The sequence below is a fragment of the Eulemur rufifrons genome, chromosome 20, assembly GCF_041146395.1.
Source record: "Eulemur rufifrons isolate Redbay chromosome 20, OSU_ERuf_1, whole genome shotgun sequence".
Classification (NCBI taxonomy): Eukaryota; Metazoa; Chordata; class Mammalia; order Primates; family Lemuridae; genus Eulemur; species Eulemur rufifrons.
Window position 1 is genome coordinate 26,210,706 of NC_091002.1, and position 22,722 is coordinate 26,233,427.

The window sequence follows — 22,722 nt, forward strand, 5'->3', positions numbered from 1 at the left end:
AAAATAGAAAGAAATGATCTGGACAGCTAAAAATATATATAGAAAAAAATCAGCTGGGCATGGTGGCACATGCCTGTAGTCCCAGCTACTCGGGAGGCTGAGGCAGAAAGATTGCTTAAGCCCAGGAGTTTGAGGTTGCTGTGAGCTTGATGCCACGGCACTCTAGCCCGGGGAATAGAACAAGACTCTGTCTCAAAAAAAAAAAATTATATATATTTATATATATATATACACACACACACACCCCCACTGGAGATGACATATGTAAACCTGGACAATTCTATTCATTTATCTTACTGGCTTGACTTCTGAAAGCATTTGAGCTATCAATCCCTGCTCTATAATAAATAAATAAAATGAAAAGGCCAAACTATTATTTAGACTATACAAATTATGGCACTGAAAATGGAGTTCATCAATGAGATCAGTGGCCATGAACTCCTTGAAAATATATACAAAGTAGCATGTATGTTTTTGAAGGAAAAATTTATTGCAGAGGAAATCTGTAAACCCCTGCAAAATTAATTGCTGAGTTAGACAAACAGGAAATGCACACTTTTAACACTGCAAAACATTCATTTTAAAAGGTTAACTTTATTATTTACATAAATATGTTTTAAAAATCAAACTGCTCAAACTAAGCATAGCCCATTCTTTCCTAGAGGAAGACAAGAAGACAATGTATCCTGGGTTCAATTCATGTTCCAGCCTGAGACCCAAGCCTGATGAACAATTAACAAAATGTCAGCTTCAGAAAAGATACAGTAGCATTCAGAGTAAGTCAGGTGAAGAAACTGTTTTACAAAAGCTAACTTTAGTTTTGCCTCACAATACCACTTTAAAAAAAACTGGAATTTCTTCACAAGTGTCCAACCTTAAATCATTCAGAGTCTTACATTTTAAAGTATATCCCTTGAATATTACGTGCAAAGAGAACTACTTAGAGGTCAAAGAGATCGATGTTTTTTAAACCTAAAGCCAAGATTATTTTAATACTGGTGGCCTCTTGAATCTCAAAACTGTTGGGATACCCATTTACTGAACTTTCTAAATTAGTGCTTCCAGTCCTTTTTGAAGTCAAGGCACAAAGAGAAAATAATGTTTGTATGGAACACTGGGGTAAATGATTAAGAACGCTCCAGATCTAGGGTCATTGGCTTGGATACACTGTACCCTGCATGAATCACCAGACATCTGAAGGGACCAGTATCTCAGCATACCTGTAACTCACTCTCAACCAGTGGCACAGTACACTGGTTGAGAAATTCCAGTTTAAATAACTTGCGGAGATCACGACATGAATCATCAAAATCCATGCAATAGATTGAGAAAATGATTTCATAATCCCTTGACTTCAAGAGATATGTGATCACCTTTTGCAGCTTTTAAGTATAGTCCAGATATACTAATGGGGAACCATTTCTTCTGGGAGATTAACTATTTGGAGGTCACTGACATGAAAAGATAAAAACAACAAACACAAACCAAGCCTCCTAACCCTAGCTTAAAAGAATAAGACAAAAGAAAACAGATTAATGATAAAAATAAATGTAAGATTAAATGAAGTTATCTTTTTCTCCCTCCACTTTATACTAATTCTCTTTTCCCATTTCAATTTAAGGTGGTAACCACGGCCAACAATATCCTCTTTTCCCTATCAAACTAATACCATATAAGTAGTAGTGGTGTTTTTGTTTTTTAAACTGGGGAATACGTACGGCTCAAAAAGGGTAACACCTCGCTCCTTGACAGTTCCCCTGACTCTCTGACCTTTAAATCCCAAGATTCCAAATGCACACTGAATAAGAAAATTACCAGTTCAAACCCAACAGAATAATTTTCTGGTCCTATTACAGGTCTGAATTTGGAATATAAATATCCACAATAATATCTGATAATTCATGAAGTTACTGCTTGTAGTAAACCTACAGGTTATCTAACTTTAGGAGATTATAGTCCTAACGTGCCACTGGGGCCTCCTGCTTTTATTCCTGTCTACAAAATATACAACATTCTTGTTTTAAAAAACAAAACACAAGTATTTCTTCCATGAAACAAACTAGGAGGTACAGCAAAACAAAAAACATTAGCATGTTGGGTCCTCTGTGTGAATTTCATTTCTCCACCTTTAACCCAGAAAAGGGATCAGAATGTCAATGTTACATAAATGACACAGCAGTGGGAGGTCCTCCAATGAAGGGAGGTACAACAAGAAAACCCAAGCAGTTTGATTTGGATTAACACAGTTCTACCCCAAATACTTAACAGAAATTTGAAGTCCAATATTAGCTTCTATAATACAGAATGAATAATGGGCAAAGATGGTCATCTGCACACCTTTTTACGAGGCAACACAAACAAAATAAAGCCACAATGTGAAACTTCGTTCCACTGGCTATAACCTTCTGGAACCAAAAGATGGAAAATTTCATTTGAGACATACAATAATCTAAAGCAGAATCTAGCATTTATTTACATATGTAATTAATAACTACTGCTACCATTTGAATGCTGCTTATAAGCCAGAAATGGCATGAGATGCATACTCTCATTTTAGAAATAAGCAAGTTCAGAAGTTAAATAACCTGCCAAAAAAATCACAGGATTACTAAGTGGTAGAGGCCAGATTTGAACCCAAGTCTATTTAGAATTCAAAGCCTAAGTAGGTTCGCTTCAATAAATTCAACACTACTTCCTTAATTCTGCAAATGTATTAACAGCCTACCAATAATACTTTAATAAAATGAATTGCTTTAGATTTGGAGGCAAGGTGTGGAGGTGGTTCAACAGTCAGGGCTTTTCATTTATTCTCTTATCTGAATGGGCTGGCCACCAGGCCACAACTGTATAAAAATCAGATGTTAAAAGATGGAAAAAGAAGTCTGAGGCCGGGCGCGGTGGCTCACGCCTGTAATCCTAGCACTCTGGGAGGCCGAGGCGGGTGGATCGCTCGAGGTCAGGAGTTCGAGACCAGCCTGAGCGAGACCCCGTCTCTACTAAAAATAGAAAGAAATTATATGGACAACTAAAATATATATATATACAAAAAAAATTAGCCGGGCATGGTGGTGCATGCCTGTAGTCCCAGCTACTCGGGAGGCTGAGGCAGTAGGATCGCTTAAGCCCAGGAGTTTGAGGTTGCTGTGAGCTAGACTGACGCCACGGCACTCACTCTAGCCCGGGCAACAAAGCGAGACTCTGTCTCCAAAAAAAAAAAAAAAAAGAAGTCTGATTCACATTCACAAATCCATAGGCGAGCAAAGAGAGAACTTTTTCTGAGTCTGAGATGGAAAGATTCACTGAGACTAGATAATCACTCTGGCAATGTACATTGCACATGAGTAACTGAGGCAATCTATGCTGGGCGTGAGTTTCATACTGATCCACCCCTAAGCTGCAATTCAGTACCTCACCTCACCCATCCAGCAGGCTGCACCAGAAACAGGAAGTACAGGTCAAAAGTCACATTAAAAAGTAAGAACTCCTGGCAGCAGAAAATGAAAATAAGGAATGAAGCACCGGCAATAAACACATTGTCTTCACTGAAAGGGAAGGCAAAGAACACTAGTCAGATACCTTTATGTCAGATATTTTATAAATTATCTCCTTTAATCTTCACAGTAATCCTGTGACATTATTAGCTGGTGTTCTAGTTATTAATCCTCACATGAATCCTCCAAGGTAGGTGCTACTAATCCCCATTTTACAGATGAAGAAACTGAAGGTTAGTAAGTTGCCGAGGGTAGTTGTTATCCCAATTGTAGAGATGAGAAAATCTAGGCTTGAGAGAGGGTAAGTAAACTTCTCCAAACCTGGCGGTCTCACTCCAAAACTGGAGTTCTTTTCCATTATCCTGCTGCTTTCCCCTCCCCCACCAGCAATTCTACTCCCCTCCCCATTTTTGTAGCTGTTTCAGAAACCATACCTAAGATACAAAGCAAATAGGAATTATCATAAGAAAAGACCTCCAAAAACTACTAACTTGTGGCATGATACATCTATTATTACAAAATGTCACTCAATTGTGAGCTTGAGGGCAGGGGCAATCTTGAGACCCTTAGCACCGTACCTGCCAGAAATGTACCAGACACTCAGGATCTGTCAAATGAACATCTTTTGAATGGTCATAAATTCAATTGCCCAAAATGACTATTTTGTATTTTCTGACATGACATGGATACAGTTTTTTAGGAAAATAATTTACCCATTCATTTTTAATAGGGTAGGTAGCTTTCTTAAAATTTATAGAACATTAATGAGATAGCTAAATTGAGAAATGCCCATTAAAGCATTAGTCATAAGGTAAGAAAAATTCCAAGTGTTTACTTTTCCAAGCAAATTAAAATGTTTCAGCTAGTAAAAAAAACCTGCCACAAAACCCATAAGACCAGAAAATGTAAAAAGAATTGAGCAACCAATATAAGGGCATTTAAGCTATGACACATACAAAATTATAAAAGGCTAATCTAACTGTACCCTGGTATTTAACCCTAAAACTCTCACTTCAGATAATGCAACAGTTTCTATGCAAGACAACATTATCACCACTAATGTAAAAAAAGCTTGCCCACCATAGCAACTGTTGTTAAGTAGGTTTTTTTTTTTTAATGTCTAAGGCTGAAAGACAAGATTTGTAGAAACCAGTGAAATCCCACTCCTAGCAGTATCTTGTGATACTGTGAATTCTTTCACCCTAAACTTTTAAAAACACTCAATCCTTGATTTCTATATGTAAAAAAAATTATGTCTGGTCAAGAACTAGGTCTGCTGAACTCTACTCTGGAGCATACAAAGTAGAAAAACTACCAACTGTCTACAACCCAATGTAAATATATACTTTGTTACAATGACAGCAGCTACCTTTCCTTAATAATCCTAGAGGAATTTCTTCATTGGAAAAACTGGCTGGCCTAGATTTCTCTACTAAGCAATAACTAAATGACATGCTACTTTTGAAACTATCCATCTTAGGAGTTCAAAGAAATTTAGGTATAAGAACACACTAATACTCTTATGAAATAAACTTGGTCCAGGTTACTCAAATGAATTGTGGCAGACCAAAGATCAAATGCAGTTTCTCATTTTAAATCAAATATAATAAGCATTATTTATTATTACTTTAAAATGCTAAGCCCTTACCTAATTCAATGGCAAGTAACAGTTTTCTGTTTCTGAAATTGTATAAATTATACTGCAATATTTGTGTAGAAGTTGTCATACAGTTGTCAAAAGTTACCATAAATGTTATAAATAGTTAACATATTGGGGCACTTACTGTGTTAGGTATTGTGCTAAATGTGTTATATATGCATTATCTCAATTAATCCTGACGATGACCCCATGAAGAAACAGGCACAGAGAGATAAAGTCCTAGGTAATATCTAGAAAAGGGGCAAGATACGGGTGGCTCAGGGAATAGTAGAGCCATGACTGTCCATCAACTGAACTAGGATTCTAGGTGAGCTCTAGGGCTGAGTTATCTTGGTTGACCACTCAACCTTTATGTGAACCAACTTCTCTTACTCTAAACCAGAAGTCAAACAGATAATCTCAAAAGTCCTTCATACTTTGATTTTGTAATTACCTTTCTATTCAGGTAACGACTCAAAAATAAACAGTCTCATTTCCTCCATCCTCTGACTATAGTTTAGTTAGTCCACATTTTATGAATCCAATCAACAGGATACTGTAAAGAACAAAAATAAAAGATCTTTCTTAAAAGCTAGAAACTCCATTCTGTAGCTATCTTTCCCAAATCTGACTCTTAACTTCAAATGACAATGACAGGAGAAAAGATCATACGACAACTTTGCACTGTGTTGGGGTGGGAGGTGTGGGAAAACAGAGACCACTGTGTAAGTGGTTACTAATTCACAAAAACATATCACCCATTTCCATCTTCTCTAAAAAATAGGAAATAAGTCTTTAAAAGGTTGTTATATAAACCCATCGCTTTATTTAGCCAATAAAAATTAAAGAAATTATGTCATTTTTCCAAGAAATTTATTATAGGCCGGGTGCGGTAGCTCACGCCTGCAATCCTAGCACTCTGGGAGGCTGAGGCGGATCCCTCGAGGTCAGGAGTTCAAGACCAGTCTGAGCAAGAGTGAGACCCCGTCTCTATTAAAAATAGAAAGAAATTAGCTGGACAACTAAAAACATATAGAAAAAATTAGCCAGGCATGGTGGCGCATGCCTGTAGTCCCAGCTACTTAGGAGGCTGAGGCAGAAAGATTGCTTAAGCCCAGGAATTTGAGGTTGAGGTGAGCGAGTTTGACACCAGGGCACTCTAGTCCAGGCAACAGAGCAAGACTCTGTCTCCAAAAAAAAAAAAAAAAAAAAAAAGAAGAAAAGAAATTTATTACAGACATGGAAGAATCACCAATTTACAGAAATCCTACCAAAATGGCCTAAAGCTGTAGAATTTACATTTTACCAAGCTGGTCATCTAGCCCCTTCAAACCACATCTAAGGACAGTAGCAGAATATTTAAACATCAAGGGAGGCATACGTTCCACTCAACACCACTTTGTGAAGTCTCCTAGGACCAAATCACTTTATAGAATCATCTTTGCTACCTTTATTCTCCAGAAAAATAATCCCCCAAAGATTCTGAAATAAAACCAGCAAAATTCCTGTATTAGCTTTCTATTGTTGCCATAACAAATTATCGCAAACACCACAATGCCAATTATCTCAAGTTACTACAGGCCAGAAGTCATGTGGGCTTGGCTGAGTCTCGCAAGGCCAAAATTAAAGTACCCACAGGGCTAGGTTCCTTGCTGGAAACTCTGGGGGGAAATCTGCTCCCATGCTTGTTTAGGCTGTTGGCTGAATAGAGTTCCTGCGGTTGTAGGACTGAGGTCCCCATTTCCTTGCTGGTGGTCAGGTGAGGCTGGCCTTTGCTCCTAGAGGCTGCCTGCATTCCCTCTCTCCTGCTTTCCATGTGGCCCCCGCCAGTAATGGCAAGTTGCGTCCTTTTCATGCTTCTAACCTCTGACTTCCAGCCAGAGAAAGTTCTCCGCTTTTAAGAGCTCATATGATTAGACCAGACCCACCTAGGAAATCCAGGATAATCTTCCAATTTTAAGATCATTAACCTTAATTATATCTACAAAGTCCCTTTTGCTACATAACATATTCAGTTTCCAGGGTTTAGAGTACAGACATCTCGGGGGAGCCATTTTGACTACCACAGCCTGCCTTCTGGCTTCCAAACATTCAACTCTCTCCTAAATGCAAAATACATTCATCCCATCTCAAGGTCTCCAAAGGTTATATACCATTACAACACCAAGTAAAAGTCCAAAAATCTCATCTAACGCTCATCATTTCAAAAGTCCTAAGTCCCATCCTTTCATTCAGATGCGGAAGAGGCTCTGGGTATAATACAGTAAGTATAACTCCTAGGGCAGAATTCCTAAAAATACAAGTTATCTGTTCCAAACATAGTGTGATGATACAGGCATGGAGTAACAGTTATAGATATTCCAGTTCAAATGGGGAAAATGAAAAAAGAAAATAGAGCCACCTGTTCAAAGCAGTTTCAAACTCCCAGCAAATTCCATTCCATCTCAAAGACTGGGAAAAAGCCTCTGTGGCTTTTAGCTCCACCCCTCTGGGCTCATGGTTCCATCTCTAAGTCAAGTTTCTTTTTAAATGAAAAGCAGCACATTCACATGAGTAGTTTTACCAACCTGCTTCCTGTCAGTACAGTTGGGGGGGGGGGTCTGACAGCCCTATTTAATTTCTTACTGTCTCTTTCAATCCAAATTAGCATTGTTTCTGCTAGCATAAAATTCTCAAGAACCTAGTGGGCTTTGCAAGAATTTCACAGGGGTTCACTCCATTAGAGCCACATTCTCAAATAAATCAGGCATTGAAATCTCCTTAGCTAAATATCCAAGCCCATCACTTACAAATTCTGCTTTCCATAACCACAAGACACAACTCTGCTAAGCTTATTTGCCACTATGTAACACGCATCTTTTCTGCCAGTTTCCAATAACATGCACCTCATTTCTATCTGAGCCCTCACTAGCAGTCATTAACATCCATATTTCTACTAACAATCTGTTCTAGGCCTTTTCTATCATGCTCAAGATTATTCTGGCCTCCACCCACTGCCACTTCCATTTTTAGGTAATAGTACCCCACTCCTGGTACCAAAATCTATACTAGTGCTCTACTGCTGCCATAACAATGTACCACAAATGTAGTGGCTTAAAATAACACAAATTATCTCACAATTTCTGTAGGTCAGAAGTTGGATGGACTTGGCTAGGTCTTCTGCTTAGAGTCTCACAAGGCCAAAAAATCAAGGTGTCTGCAAGGCTGCATTCCTTGCTGGAAACTCGGGAATAATTCACTTCAAAGTTCATTCCAGCTGTTGGCCGAATTTGGTTCCTTATGGTTGTAGGAATGAGGGCCCTTTGTTGGATGTCAGCTAGGGACTGGTACTTGCTACTAGAGGCTGTCCACATTCTTCCTCTACTCTCCATGTGGCCCCCTCTAACAATGGCAAATGGAGTCCTTCTTATGCTTCAAATCTGATTTCCCTTTCTGCCCATTTCTCTGATCTCAGCTGGAGAAAGTTCTCTGTTTTTAAGGACTCATGTAATTAAATTGGGTCCATAATATCTAGGATAATTTTCCTATTTCAAGATTCTTAACCTTAACTATACCTGCAAAGTTCCTTTTGCATGTAACAGATCCTGGGGGATTAAGGTATGGACATCTTGGGGGGTGGGGATAGGGATGTCATTCTGCCTTCTACAAACCCAAACCCTATGTAAGGCTTTAAACTCAACTTCCTAAAGAAAATCTCCCCTTTCTTTAAGAGTATGTTAAGTAAAGGTGCATGTTCAGAGAGATAATAGTAAAAGCAGGACTCCCCCTGAAAGAGTGAGTAGGCAATAGAACTAAAAACAAATTGTGGAAAAGAAGTTGCCACCTGTTTTATGCTCAAGTAATAAGGCAATGCACCCATACAACTTAGAAATGAATCCATGCTCCCCCTTAAATTTGTGTGCTTCTTTTTCGTCTCTGTATTTCATAAAAGAGGACATAACTAGGCATGGGTTTTTTTTGTTTGTTTTTTTTTAAAAAGAAAAGTCACCCCATGGCGACCTAACTTTGTAATCAACTGATAAATCAATCTAAGCAAACTTCCAACCTTGCCATTCTTTCTTCAAGTCACACACCCTCCCCCAATAGCAAATGAAAGCCAAGTATTTCAAAGTCACAGGACAAACCTCCCTTGGTAAGACTGCAAGTGAACTTTTCAAAATGACATGGGGGAGAACTGCTATTGGACCTGGGCTTTCAGCTCCAGTGCTACCAACCCAGGAAAGCCAAATGACTTATGACAAAACACTACAAAAACTACAAAAACTCTGAAGCCCTAGCTACTTTAGATTCTTGACCATAAATTTTACCTAGAACGGAGGAGCCCCTAATACACCAGCCTAGTCCCTTCATTAAGAGTGACAGGTACGATCTATTGAGCACTTATTACCTGCCAGGTAATAAGCACTTGACACGGATCGTTTTATTTACTGCTCACCATAAACTTACGAGCTAGGAAATATCATCACCCCCATTTTACAGACAGGAAAACTGAGGCTTACAGAGTTTAGATCACACAGCTGCGTAATAGTGGCTAGGGTCTCTGAATTTGAGAACCTAAGCAGTCTGCTTTTGAACTACTGGCCTTTACTGCCGCTCCTTAGATGAAATGAGGTCTTCAATTCTTGGAAAAATCTTTTCTCCCTAGTTTCCTTTTCATTTCCTCTCTCGACGCCCCATTCTCATAGAATTAATAAGTTGAAAGGTAATCAAGTCTTCTCAAATAACCAGCCACCTCCTTTTCAAAAGTCTTTCCTCCGCACAAAAGCAATAGCCAACAAGCAACTTTTCCTGACCCTGACTTTGCTTCCCCAAAACAAACTAAAGAAGCGCCACCCATTACCTGCCTAGCCTAGAAACGTTCCAACACCGCAAAAAATATACAACAAAACCCAAAACTTAAAAGTCCAACTCTTTCAAAAGGTCACATATGCATACTCTTAGCCAGCCTTTCATTCTACATACCTCTCTCTTTCTACCCAGGCTCCCAACTGGCCCTTAACTCCAACTCCACCTCCACCCGTTCTGCCCCACTTCGTGGTCCCCTCCCCCTTTCTCCCCACTAACCCCGCCCCGGGTTCCCTCCACCTCGCACCCAGTCTGCAGGTGGGAAGCTCAGCCCCGCCCAGAAGGACCCCTAGGAAGGCCCCTACTCCAGCTGCCCTGCTCTGCGGGAGGGCTCACCCCACTCTACACAGCAGGCACCACTCCCTCTGCACCCTCCCCTAGCATGCCCTGCGGCCCCACCCCTCAAGCTCCCTTCCCCCCAACCCCCAGCGACCCCCTTCCTCCAAGTTGCCCCTAGTCCCCGCCCAGTCCAGCCCTCTACCCCGCCACAAGCTGGACTCCGACAGCCGGTTCCCACCCTCACAACGGCCTCTGCCCCCAAGCTTCGCTCTCCGTTCTGGGGGGTGGCCCCGGGCCTCCCCGATGGGCTGCAGGGGCCTCGGCTGGTGTATGTGCGGAGGGGGGGCAGGGGAAGGCGAAGGGCCGCACGGGAGTCTGCTGAAGTGTAAGGAGCGGCCGCGCCCTGCTGCTCCATCCTGGGCCCACCCCCACCCCTCAATGACCTCGCCTGGCGGCTCCCAAGGTACCTGTGGTGGAAGCGGCAGCGGCGGCGGCCGCTCTCCCCTCTCTTCACACAGACAATATGGCGGCGGCGGAGGAGGAGACACACGGCTCGGCCGCCAGCCGCAGGGACCAGAGCGAGGCTTCAGCTGCCGCTGCCGGAAGCGGAAACCCCCTCCGGCTAGGAGGCGGGGCGGAACTGCTTCCGACTCCGCCCCTGGCAGCATCTAGCTGAGTGCGGCCATGCTGGGATGTCCTATCGTATGCTGGGGGTTCAGTTCCAGTCTAGGACGCAAAAAGGAAGGCGTTCTCAACGAAAAGCGAATAACGAGACCTGCAACAAGGAAGCGCATTTTACTGCAGTGCCTGTAAGAACTGACGAGAGAGAGAGCATGAAGCTCCCACTGAGCGAGCAGTTGGTTTGACCCAAGCTAAGATGGCGGTCCCTAGGTTTTCCGCACCGGTTTGGCAAGTCCCACCGGCCTACAAGCCGGCCCCTCCTTTCTTGAAAAGAACCATGCGCGACCTGCAGAGCTGTAGAGCGAAGTATTCTGGGACCTGAAGTCTCTCCTGCTCTGACCCCTAGTCCGGGATTAGGGTTCCAGCAGCACTTTTTTCCTGCTCAAACTTGGAGTTCGGAACAAGTGAACAAAAGCTGGACCCCGGGAGGGGCGTGGCGCAGGAGTCTGGAAAGTGACGATACCAGCCCTGAAGAGACCGAGGCCCAATGCTTTCCTCCTACAGGCGTCCTACCTAGAGCTGCCCATCCAGATTATAGTGTTTTCTCCCTTTGATCTGCACACCACCCCCCAACCCGCCCCACTCTCCTTGCCCGGGTTACTTTCCCAAACAGTCACAGGACACTTTCTACCCATGCAGACCTGATCATGGTCTCCTCTTGGTCAAAAATCTCCCATGGCTCTCTCTTGTGCATCAACGATAGCTCAAACTCTGCTTGACATTCAAGGCCCTTCATAATTTGTTCAAAACTGTCCATTCCAGCCTCCTATTCTGCCACTCCCCTCTCAAATTCCCGATGCTACCACCCACTAAAACTGCAAACAATTCCTGGAACTTGGCTGGGTTGCCTCCCTCCCGTTTACGCAGGCAGTTACTTCTGTTACTGTCACCTCATGGGCTGGATAACTTCTGTATGTCTATTGAACTAGTTCAGGGGTCCTTTCCTCTGGAGATGGCTTCTTTGAGCTACCCTAAACCCAGGCGTTATCACTCAGCAGCCTGAGGTCCCTAGTCTGCCTCCTCTACCAGACTGTGAGCCCCCAGTGGACAGGGCTGAGTCTGATGATCACCATATCACTGCAGGCCCTGCTAAAAGCTGGTGTGTGTGTTAGCCACACCTCTGGTGGGGCAGAGGTGTGAGGACTGGAACAAGGGCAGGGAGACTGGGTTATTTCTGTACCAGCCATTATTCAGAGCTGCCTCAGAATAGCTATCTGTCTCACCGATGGTCCTCTCCACCCTTTCCAGCTCTCATTTCACAGTTTGTCAGCTGACTGGCACCTCTGCTCCCAAAGAGGCACCTCCTCCCATGTGAGATGGGGAGGGTGGTGGCTGCAGACATATAGCTATGGCCTCAGGGAAGTGGCTGTGACCTCTTCTGGGTGACAGCTATGTGGCGTTTGATCACAATTGCCTGAGAAACCACAGCAGTTGTTCTCTGAGTGCCATCAAGCTGGTCATTCCTCCTCTCTGGGCCTCAGTTTCCCTACCCATGGACTGAGGAGGTGAATTAAGGGGAAGAAGGATAAGAAATATGGTGGGGGAGGTGGGCAGAGCATTCAGGCCATGATGAGGAAGCTGGGTTTTCATATGAGTGGAGTGGGTATTTACTATGGTTTTGTCACACATTTTTGATGCTCTCAGCCCCCTTCCCCACTGCATGAGTTCTTCATTCTTCTACCCAGTTCTGGCCTTCATCCATGACTTGGTTCAAAGGGCTCACCTAGGTACACCTATACAACTCTTTATACTTGTGCAGAACAGTTGAAACCCAACCCCTGCCATCGCCCAGGCCAGCCTGGTATAAGTCCCTGGTCTCAAGAGGCTCCCTGTTCCCAGTGTTCACTTAGTTATGGACTTAACACTTATCCTTAACACATCCGCTTCATGACCCCCCACATCACAGCTCTCAGGCTAGTCTTCCTTCAAACAACAACAGCAGCAGCAATAGCAACAGTTAAGATGTTGAGAGTACTTGTACTGTGCCACACATTGAGTATTCATCATCTCATATAATCCTCCCATCAACCTGATAAGGTAGGAAACAAAAGTGTCCCATAGTACAGACAAGGAAACTGAGGTTCATGGGGATCACAGGCCATGCCCAGGGTCACATGCAGGAAATGGAGCTTACATTCCAATCTGGGCCATTAGAGTCTTAATCCACTTTTCTAAGAACCTAAGTGTGTCAGCTTTCTATTGTTGCTTAACAAATCACCCCAAAACATAGTGGCTAAAAACAACAATCATTTATTTGCTTATGTTTGTGTGGATTAGCAGTTTGGACACCTCTCAGCTGAGACAGCTCTTATCTGCTCCACATGGTCTTGCCTGGACTCCACATCTGCAGTCAGTTAGCAGGTCAGCAAGCTGGCCAGTCCTGTTGGCCTCATTCACATGTCTGGTGATTGGCTGGGGCTGTTGGCTTGAGTGTCTTGGTTCTCCTTTAAGCGTCTTCTTTAGTATGTTGGCTCAGGCTTCCTCATATGGTGGCCTCCAAAAAGAAGAGAACAAAAGCAGCAAGGTTTCTTGAGACCTAGGCCCAGAAGCGCTATAGCATCACTTTCGCTGCATTATGTTGATCAGCCAGTCACAAGGCCAGCTCAGACTCAAGGTGGTGGTGTCAAAAAAGAAAAAATAGTAAAAGTAAAACCAGATAGAAAAAGACACTCCCTCAGCTCAGATGTCAAAGTCGTAACACAGAGTCATGTGCACAGGGATGGATGGAATTGTGGCCATCTTTGCAAATGTTTTATCACATTAAGTAACCAAATGAACTGATTAAATAAATTACAGTACAGCTAAACATGGAGCTACTCACAGCAACGAGAGCTAATATTTTTGGGCATTAATATTTGTCAGACTCTGTACAAGATGGCTTACATCTATGAATTCATTTAAGCCTCACAAGGGGCTCTGTGTAGCAGATACATTTTTATCTCCATTTTAAAGATTAAGCACACCAAATCTCAGGTGAAACAACTAGTCCAAGGTCACACAGCAAGTTATAAAGCCATTAAAAAGAATGAGGACAATATCATGGAAATCAGTATCGTGAGGACATGGAAAGCTGCCCCTGACATTCTGTTACATGATACAAAGCAAGAGGCGAAGCAGTTGTTTGGTTGGAATACATTTTAAAAGCACATTAAATAAAAATGGGTAGATACATATGTGTTACATAGTTTCAGATAAATTCAGGAAGAACTTACCACAAACTATTAATGGAGCTTATCTCTGAAGAGGGGAAGGGGAGGGAACTTTGCTTTAAACATTTATGTCTGCATTCTTTGAATTCTTTTTTACAGCAACCCTGAATTTTTATTTCAATACCCAATAAAGAAGAAAGTGTTTTTAAAATGTCCTTCCACTGATCTTTCACCTCTGTCCTTTTCTATTTAGTTTTCATTTTATTGTTTTTTTTTTTCTTTCTTTCTCTTTTTTGATACCACCCCAGCCCAACCTCTTATCAATTCTGGCCTGAAGTTTCATGATTACCTTGGGGGCCCCTCCTCCCTCCCTCTGCAGCACATCCTGCTCACTGCTGCTGGAGGAAAGTATATTAACCACTATGTAACCACTGTGTTCCTTTCTTGCTCAAGAGTTTTCAATGGCATTACATTGCCTACACGGAAAGTCCAAACCCTTTGGTCTGGTGTACAGGGTGATTGTAAGTTTGACTCTAACTTGATTGGATTCCAGGTCTGTATAAACTTGAACAAATTATTAGACTCTCTGAGCCTCAGTTTCCCCATCTGTTAAAAAAATGAAAGAAAGGGGAAAAAAGAGGATATAGCATTACATATCTTGTGGTAAATTAGGTTACTATTCCAGAGACTATTCACTTTCTCCTCCAGCCAGTTGATACTTCCTTGATCACTTGATATTAGACTTGGTCATATGATTTGCTTTGCCCAGTGGAATGTAGATGACAGTGACAATGTGCAAGTTCCAGCCTAAGCTTTAAGAAGTCTCTCATGTTTTTAATTGTCCCCCCCCCACCCTGGAATTTTCATCTCTACCATGAAGAGCAGATCTGTCGTTGGAACATTACCTCTTTTGAAACAGAGTCTCGATCAAAGTTGCTGCAGGCAAATCTGAGATAATAGTTTTGTACTTTTGTATTTTAGTGTTTAGTATGTATTAAATTATAAATTATAGTCTTTTATGAGTTCCCTCTCTTTTTTTTTTTTTTGTTGAGACAGAGTCTCACTTTGTTGCCCAGGCTAGAGTGAGTGCCGTGGCGTCAGCTTAGCTCACAGCAACCTCAGACTCCTGGGCTCAAGCGATCCTCCTGCCTCAGCCTCCCGAGTAGCTGGGACTACAGGCATGCGCCACTATGCCCGGCTAATTTTTTCTATATAGATTTTTTTTTTTTTTTTTTTTTGAGACAGAGTCTCACTCTGTTGCCCAGGCTAGAGTGAGTGCCGTGGCGTCAGCTTAGCTCACAGCAACCTCAGACTCCTGGGCTCAAGCGATCCTCCTGCCTCAGCCTCCCGAGTAGCTGGGACTACAGGCATGCACCACCATGCCCGGCTAATTTTTTCTATATATATTTTTAGCTGTCCGTATAATTTCTTTCTATTTTTAGTAGAGATGGGGTCTCGCTCTTGCTCAGGCTGGTCTCGAACTCCTGAGCTCAAACGATCCGCCCACCTCGGCCTCCCAGAGTGCTAGGATTACAGGCGTGAGCCACCGCGCCCGGCCTCTATATAGATTTTTTAGTTGTCCATATAATGTCTTTCTATTTTTTAGTAGAGACGGGGTCTCGCTCTTGCTCAGGGTGGTCTCGAACTCCTGACCTCGAGCGATCCACCCGCCTCGGCCTCCCAGAGTGCTAGGATTACAGGCGTGCGCCACCGCGCCCGGCCAAGTTCCCTCTCTTTTGAATGACAGGAAGCTAAACAGGTAGGAAGAGAATGCTCTGTCTCAGTTTAGGAAAGCAATAGCTTCCATCCAAACTCCCAGCGTCAAACAGGCTAGTCCCAGAATAATAAAAGCCATGTGGAGCAGACTTGACCTGGAGCCAACCAGCCCCAGCAGAGCCCAGCCAAGATCAGCCAAACCCAAATGACTACAAATAAGAGAGTGAGAAATTGATGTTTGCTTTTGCATGCCACAGAGTTTTGGGGTGGTTTGTTATACAACGTTATTATAGCAATAGCTAACTGATATACCTACCGCATAGGGCTTTTGTCAGGATTAAATGAATGAATACAGTAAAGCCCTTTAAAATATGCTGGCACATAGCAAGGGTGCAATCGATGTGAATTATTATTATTGGGGGCACAACTGTGAGCAAAACAGACCAGGTCCTTGTTCTCATGGATGTGGGGAGTTGTATGGGGTGTCAGCTGGTGACATTGCTGGGGAGAATGGAGCAGGGAAGGGAGAAGGGAGTGCTGTCGTGAGATTTCAAATGGGGTCATCAATGAAGCCTCACTGGGAAGGTAAAACTTGAGCAAAAGCCTGGAAGAGGGGAGGCAGGGAGCCAGAGGGTATATGGGAGAAGATTGATCCAAGTAGAGGGAATTAGGATGGGCAAAGACCGTGAAGTGGGCTTGTGCCTGGTGGGTTTAAGGAACAGTCAATAGATAGGGTGGCGGAGCAGACTGAGCATGGAGAAGACAATGTCTCAGAGAATCGCAAGGGGCTGGTTCATGCACAGCCTTGTAGGCCATTGTGAGGACTCTGGCTTCTCCTCTAAGTGAGGTGGGGAGATACGGAGGGAGGCTTTTAACCGGAGGGAGGGCAGGACCTGCTTTGCATGTTTTCAGGATCTATCCAGCAGCTGAGTGTAGACTACACAGAATGGGAATGAGGGCTGAAGCAGGGCGACCAGGTAAGAAGCTACTGCCATGATCCAGATGAGAGATGGTGATGGTTTGAGCCAGTGTTAGACTCTGGAGTTCTTTCGGAAGGAAAGCCAAAAGGACTTGCTGATAGATTGGGTATGGGATGTTGGAGTAAGGAAAGAATTGAGGATGACACCAAGGTTTCTGGCCTGAGGAACTGAGAAGAGGAATTTGCCAGTAACTGAGACAAAGAAGCCCATAGGGAGAAAATTTTAGGGGGCAGAGGGAGAAATTAGCAGTTCCATTTGGGATTTGTTAAATTTAAGGTAACTGTCAGACTTCCAAGTGCAGATGACTAGTCTGACGTTAGATGTATGAATCTGAGCCCAGGGGGGAGGTCCAGGCTGGAAATGTAAATTTAGGAGTCAGGTCCTGAATTGTGTCCTCCCAAAATTCATATGTTGAAACCCTGCCCCCCAATGTGACACTATTTGGAGATAGGGCCTTTAAGAAGGTAATTAAGGTTAAAAGAGGTCATAAAGATGGGCCCTAATCCAATAGGACTGGTTTCCTTATAAGAAGACCAAGGAGACACCAGAGCTCACTCTTTCTCCACTCTGGTGCACAGAGGAAAGTCCACGTGAGGACACAGCAGGAAGGCAGCTGTTTACAAGCCAGGAAGAGAGGCCTCACCAAAAACTATCCCTGACAGCACCTTGATCTTGGATTTCCAGCCTCTAGAACTGTAGGAAAATAAATTTCTGTCGTTTAAGCCACATGGTCTGTGATATTTTGTTACAGCAGCTTGGGCAGAGTAGTACAGAGTGATCAACATAGAAATGGTTTTTAAAGCCATGAGACTGGGTGAGATTGCCTAGGGAGGACCAGGGACTGAGCCCTGAGGCAGCCAACATTAAGAGACAAGGAACCAGCAAAGGAGTCCGACAAGGAGCAGCCAGTGTGGCAAGTGTCCCGAGAACCAGGTGAAGAAAGCATTTCACTGAGGGAGTATTGATCACCTGTGTCAGATGCTGCTGAGAGGTCAAAGAAGATGAGAACTGAAAGCTGATTTAGCAAAGCGGAGGGCATTCCTGCCTTGACAGGAGTTTAGGTAGGTTGGTGAAAGCAAAAGTCTGATTGGAGCAGGATTAAGAGAGTGTAGGAGAAGATATAAATGCAGACAGGAAGGACGGAAGGGAGGGAGGGAGGGAGGAAAGAGGAAAGAAAAGAAGGAAAAAAGGAAAGCTCCTTTAAGAGTAGAAAGCCAAGTAATAAATGTAGAAGAATAGGATTTAGAAAATTACCATTTGGCAATCTCCAATAGGAACAATTATTTTAACAGAGAATCATTAACAGATACTGCAGTAGTATAATAGATTAAAGTTTGATGAGAAATAGGACATTTGCATAGTCTTAGAATATCTCCCCCCAAGATATTTATTAAATACAAAGGGTAAAATAGTAACTTTACAGTGGAAAAACCCAGTAGACACCACATCAACCAAGTGATCAAAGTGAACATCACAAGTAACGGGGAAATTGCCACCATGTGCCTTCTGGGATGACACCTAAGAGGGCACAGCATCACGTCAGTGGCATTTCAGCCAAAAAGGCATAATTGACTCATGAGGAAACATTAGACAAACCCAAAGTGAGGGATATGTCTGCCAAATAATGGGCCTGTGCTCTTTAAAAATACTGAGGTCCTAAAAGACAAAGAAAGATGGAAGAATAGTTCTAGATTAAGGAGACTAAAGAGATACAACTCTTGAATACAATGTGAGGTCCTAGATAATAAAAAAAAAAAAATTGTTTTCCCTTTACCATAAAAGATTTTAGTGGAACAATTGGTGAAATTTCAATAAAATCTGTAGATCAGACAATAGTTTTTGCATCAGTGTAAAGTGTCCTGGTTTTGGTTATTGTAAGAGAATGTCTTTGGTTTTAGAAAATATGTACTGGTTTTTAGGGGTAAAAAGAGAATCATATCTGAAACTTATTGTAAAAGAGTTCAAGGTCGAGGGAGAGAGAGAGAGAAATGATAAAGCAAAGGTGGTAAAATCTGGGTAATGGGATTTGAGGATTCTTTGCACTATTTTGTAACTTTTCTGCAAGTGACATTATATATATAAAAAAGTCTAAAAAGAGAGAATGGAAAGAGAAGAAGTAGAGACACTGAGGCAGTGCATACAGATGACTTTTGGAGGAGTTTTGCTGTAGGACTGAGGATGGTGTGGTAGGTGGAGAACAAAGTGGGGTCAGTAGAAGTTATTTAAATGCAGAAATAGTAGCATGTTTTTATGTCGATGAGAATGATTCAGTAGATTGAAAAAAAAATTGATGATGCAAGAGACAGAAGAGAGTGGCTAGAGTGATGACCCTGAAGAGGGAGAAGGAGGGGCTCTAGTGTACAAGTGGGGGGTTTTGACCTGGAAGCACAGGAAATTCATCCACAGCCACAGAAGGGAGGGCAGAGGATTTGGGCACGAGAGCAGTAGGTGGGCAGCTGGGCAGTGGAAGCTTGTGGACATGCTTTCTGGTTGCTACAATTTTTCCTGTCAAATAGGAAGCAAGATCCTCAGCCGAGAGTGAGAATGGGGGAGAAGGTGGTGGAGGTTTGAGGGGAAGCAGGAAGGAATTGCATGGGGAGAATGAATGCCCCAAGGGAACCTTAGTGTGATTGTCAGGCAGCATTGAAGATGGCACTGAGGCTAGCCATCATGTAAGTAAAGTGAGACCAGTCGATATGGGGGAGCGTTTTTCTCTAGCCACATTCCACTGCGGGGGGACAAGCACAGAGGGACAGAGAGTTGGCCTCAATCAACAGGTGTTTAGCCAGAGAGGGGCAGGGGCCTCTTGAGAGTGTGTAGCACAATGGGATAAAGATATGCCAGGGGCTTTAATCTGCCAGGAGAGAAGTGAGGACGAGGGGACACCAAGGTTCAGAAAGGTTTAGTGACTCACCCAAGCTTGCATAGCTAGTGAGTAGTGAGCTGGGCTCCGAACACAGCAGGATGGCTCAAAGCTTGTTCTCTCACTAGCCGGCATATGAAGGCTGTCCCCAGTACACAAGTGGCCTCATGCTGACTAGTGAATGGAGTTGAATCGTACCTGGGATTCTCTCTGCCTTCTATCCCCCCACCTCCAGTTTCTTCCTTCCCTTCAAATCATCTCTGACGTCTTAGCACACGTGGCGGAGGAGATGGGCCGTTCCTCTTTTTGGGGCGGCCATTCATCCATGCCTGCAGTCTGGCATTCAGCAGGCCCTTCCCGAGCGCTTACTCCGGGGCAGGCCCCTTACTCTGGGGCAGGAATCGAGTCAGTGTTCCCGGCCCAGTGGAGCTCAGTCAAGTGGGGAGAAGGTAATAAGACAGTCTATCACTGTGAGCCGGGATTATTGCTGGGAGAGAGATGAGAGTGCACGCGAGGGAAAGCTGACCTGGTGGAGGGAGGGGGAAGGGTTCGCTCAGGGAGGGCAAGGAGGGGTGGCGTATGGGCTGACCAAGGAGGAGGAACAGCAGGGGCAAAGGTCACGAGACAGGAGCTCACCTGGTGCGTTAAAGGCACACCAAGGAGGCCAATGTGGCCTGAACATACATGAGGAGGGTGGACGATGTGACGGAACATTGCAGGAAATGAGGTGGGAGAGGTGGGCAAAGTCCTTCCTGTGCATCAAGTAGAAGAGTTTGGCTTAAGAGCACTGGGGAGCCATGGAAGGTTTAAGCAGGGGAGTAACTTCATATGATTTTACATTTATAAAAGATCTCCTTAACTGCTGGGTGGGGAGCAGGGAAGAGGGGAGGCAGCAGGTGGTCCAGGAAAGAGGTGACAGTGGCATGGGCTCAGAGGAAAGCAGTGGAGATGGAGAGGAGTGGGTTGATTTGGGACCTGTCTCAGAGCTGGAGTCCATCACAGGCAAACTGAGGCCCTATGTTTCCAAGGACAGCCCTCCAGCTCTCTGGGCCCACTGGAGGCTTTTATTAATAGATACTTCTGCACTGTGGGATCATGTGTGGGTGGTTGGATTGGGGGATGGGCAGCCAGGGCAGGTGACCTCTGACTTTTGCCTGGTGACCTGTGAGGCTTGGATTGGGCTTTGAAGGAATCACGGGTACCTTGCTGGGCAAGTGGAGCTTGTCCTTAGAGGATCATCCCATCACCTCTATTTAGCCCTGGGCAGGTCACTTCCCCTCTCTGAGCCACTGTTGCCACAGTGATAACATGGGGAGAGGCAGTTCCCACACACTTTGGTCACATCACCCTATTTTACAGGTGAGACAACTGAGCCTCTGTGAGGGGGAGTGGCTGTCCCCGGATCACACATGAGTAAATGACACAGCCAAAGATTCGAACCCAGGCCAGAACCTGTGCACCTGACCTCTCTGCTCCACCACGTGCCTCCTTCTAACCTCTCCTGGGGCTCTTCAGTCCTGGGGATTCTCAACTCATCCAACATGGCCTTTCCAAGCCTGGGAAATCCAGGGCTGAGTAGCTTGGTGGTTAGGAGCATGCACTGCTTAGATTCAATTTCCAACCCCAGTAGGAGCCTTTTTCTATCTGAACCTCAGTTTTCCCCTCTGTAAAATGGGGGTAACAGTACACACCTTGTAGCTGCCTGGTAGGAGGACTATGCAGAGGTAATGATTCATGCACATAAGTCATTCCTAGTGCCCTGTGAGGGGCTGGCACCCGTCAGTGCTTGCTGTGGCTGTGATTGTCACACTGTATGACGGTGGGTGAAAACTCTACGGACCCAATGCTTCCTTTAGTAGGAGCTGTAATGCTTCTTTTCTTTTCTGAAATAAAATTCATAAATAACATAACCTACTGACACACGTACTGTTAATCATAAATAATATCCTAATTGTAATTTAAAAGAAAATAAAATGAAAGTAATTTAGACTAAATGAATATGTAAACATCCTGGCACAATGCATAGAAAACACTACAAAGTAGTTGGGAGATTGTGGCTGTAGGTGGAACCATCTAGAACCTGAAAGCTGAATTAGTAGTGCTGCACTGGCAGCTCAACCACCATGACCGTATGGCTGTGATCGTCTAAAATGTGAGTAGTTCTAGGTCAAGATCTGAACCAAACACAATCCAGTCTGTTCCCAGTTGCTACAGACCGAATGTTTATTTCCCGCCCCCACTGCCCCAAACTTATATGTCAATGCCCAATCTGCTCTGTGATGGTATTCAGAGGTGGGGCCTTTGGGAGGTGAGTAGGTCATGAGGGCAGATCCCTCATGAACAGGATTAGTGCCCTTGTAAAAGAGGCCCCGGAGAACTCTCTTGCCCCTTCCACCATGTGAGGACACAGTGAGCTACCCATGAATCAGGAAGTGGGCCCTCACTAGACATGGAATGGGCCATCTCCTTGATCTTGGACTTGCCAGCCTCCAGATCTGTGGGAAATAAATTTCCATGGTTTATAAGCCACCCAGTCTGTGCTAATTTGTTATAGCAGCCAAAACTGACTAAGGCACCAATTTATATGGGGGTTGCTCTCCTGGCAGTCTCTGCATATTAAAACAAAGCAAACACACACGGTGCTGGAAAAGGCAATACTATAGAAACAATAAAAAGATCAGTGGTTGCCAGGGTTCAGGGGAAGGGAGGGAGGAATGAATAGGTGGAGCACAGGGCATTTGGAGCAGTGAAACTCTGCTATATGATACTGTAATTGTAGATACAGGATATTATGTATTTGTCAAAACCCATAGAACTGCACAACACAAAGAGTAAACCCTAATGCAAACTGTGATACATTAATAATAATGTATCAATATTGGTTCATCAGTTCTAACAACCGTAATATACTAAGGCAAAAAATTTTCTTTTTTTTTTTGAGACAGAGTCTCACTCTGTTGCCTGTGCTAGAGTGCTGTGGCATCAGGCTAGCTCACAGCAACCTCAAACTCCTGGGCTCAAGCAATACTCCTGCCTCAGCCTCCTGAGTAGCTGGGACTACAGGCATGTGCCACCATGC

General features: G+C 43.8%; 1 protein-coding gene across 1 annotated transcript in view; it reads right to left on the reverse strand.

The window, feature by feature from the left end:
* Positions 1-10,814, reverse strand: part of CSNK2A1 (casein kinase 2 alpha 1) — a 48,400-nt gene extending 37,586 nt beyond the window's left edge. Inside the window, exon 1 of the mRNA XM_069495551.1 lies at positions 10,722-10,814. The gene's annotated coding sequence lies outside the window, so the exon portion shown is untranslated. The remainder of the gene's footprint in view (positions 1-10,721) is intronic.
* Positions 10,815-22,722: the final 11,908 nt, after the last annotated feature.